Source organism: Rhinichthys klamathensis, unplaced genomic scaffold, assembly GCF_029890125.1.
Source record: "Rhinichthys klamathensis goyatoka isolate OS25496 unplaced genomic scaffold, OSU_Roscu_1.1 h1tg000354l_1, whole genome shotgun sequence".
Taxonomy (NCBI): Eukaryota; Metazoa; Chordata; class Actinopteri; order Cypriniformes; family Leuciscidae; genus Rhinichthys; species Rhinichthys klamathensis.
The window spans coordinates 348,708-350,235 of NW_026606864.1; the positions used below are offsets into that span (position 1 = coordinate 348,708).

The 1,528-nt window shown below is 36.7% G+C and overlaps 1 long non-coding RNA gene across 1 annotated transcript; it reads left to right on the forward strand.

The window, feature by feature from the left end:
- The first annotated feature begins 214 nt into the window (after positions 1 to 214).
- LOC130069060 (uncharacterized) lies at positions 215 to 925 on the forward strand. Its single transcript, XR_008803735.1, has 4 exons — positions 215 to 292; positions 388 to 556; positions 653 to 741; positions 822 to 925. It is a non-coding gene; the product is annotated as an uncharacterized LOC130069060 (long non-coding RNA).
- The last annotated feature ends 603 nt before the right edge of the window (positions 926 to 1,528 follow it).

Below are 1,528 nucleotides of genomic sequence, written 5' to 3' on the forward strand. Positions count from 1 at the left end.
AAAAGCGCCATTATATACAGTGTTTGAATTTGAAGAATTAGGGATGGCTGATTATTTTTAGTTGATAATTTAACGAACGTAAAATACTGTACAATTGTTTTTCAACCTCAACCTGGTCTGCATGATATTTTGTAGTTAATTTTCCTTCATTTAATTTCTTGTGTAGCTAAAATATATCTTTTTTTTTCTTCATATCCAACTTTTCTGTGCTGCAATCCTGAACGAAGGTCGAAAAGACTGAGATGAAGGAAACCAAACGTATACACATTCCTCCAAGACTGCTGAAGTTCCTGTATGAACAACTTTGAAAAACAATGTAAAGTATTAGCTTTTGTCAAATCTCAAAATGAGACTTTAACTGAACATACCGATCACTTCTTCATCTAGGTGATAGACGGGGATCGGCACTTCCTCATCAAACAGATCCAGTATAATCTACCTGATGAACATCTACGTCCAGCCCTGAACCATCTACCTGTGTCGGCACGGAGAGAACAACGACAACCTGGAGGGACAGCTGGGCCGTGATGCAGGCCTCTCGCCGCGAGACAGACAGGTACGGTTAACCGCAGACAGAACCATTACAGTACACGGTAACTAAATTTGAAACATCATGATGGTTTGGCCACATACTGTTCCCTCCCCTCTGTAGTTTTTGGTGGCTAAACCCGAGTCTGCAGTCCTACCAGGACCTGGTCCAATCAGTCCGGTGGCTCTGAAGAATTTACTACACATTTCTTGGTGAGTGAGTTTTTCCCACCTAGAATCTTTTTTTTTGACACATTCTGTAATAGTAATAGTGTTTTGTATTTCTTTTACAGCCTTCATCTTACCTGAAGACAAGAGTACCCCCCCCCCCCCATCCATGTTCCTCTGAAAAACCTTTTCCCCCTCACACATTTTAAAATTTATTCAGTGGATGCAATTGTTGTAATGTTAACAAAGAGTGTCATGAATTAGCAGACTTGAAACAATTTAGAGATGAGAAACTATATATACTTTTTGTGGTTTTTTTTTCCTTTATATTTTAGTTTTCATGGAATTGTTGTCGATCTATAAGTAAATAAAAATATTTTTTAATCACAGAAGATTTGTTTGAAATGTTTTCAACAAGAGTTATCATTACACTGTTAACTAACAGAAAGGTAAAAATTCTATTTGCTGTAGGTATATTGCCTAAATTCATCTGTTTTATTTTTACTGTAGGAAATCCATTTTAGGTTTGATGGAAGTGTCCGTAAATGGTAAAGAAAGTCAGGTAAATCTACGGAAATATCTGTTATAGGGTTTACGGAATTGTCCGTACAATAACGCAAAAATTTACGGAAAAAACGGAATTTTCCATTTTAGGTTTGACGGAAATGTCCGTCAATGGTACAGAAAAACTCATATAAATCTACGGAAATATCCGTTTTAAGGTTTACGGAAGTGCCCGTACAATAACGGAAAAAGTGCTGGTAATTAATTACCAGCACTTTTTCCGTTTTTTAACAGAACTTTTTTTAACAGTGCAGCTTAATGCTTGTCC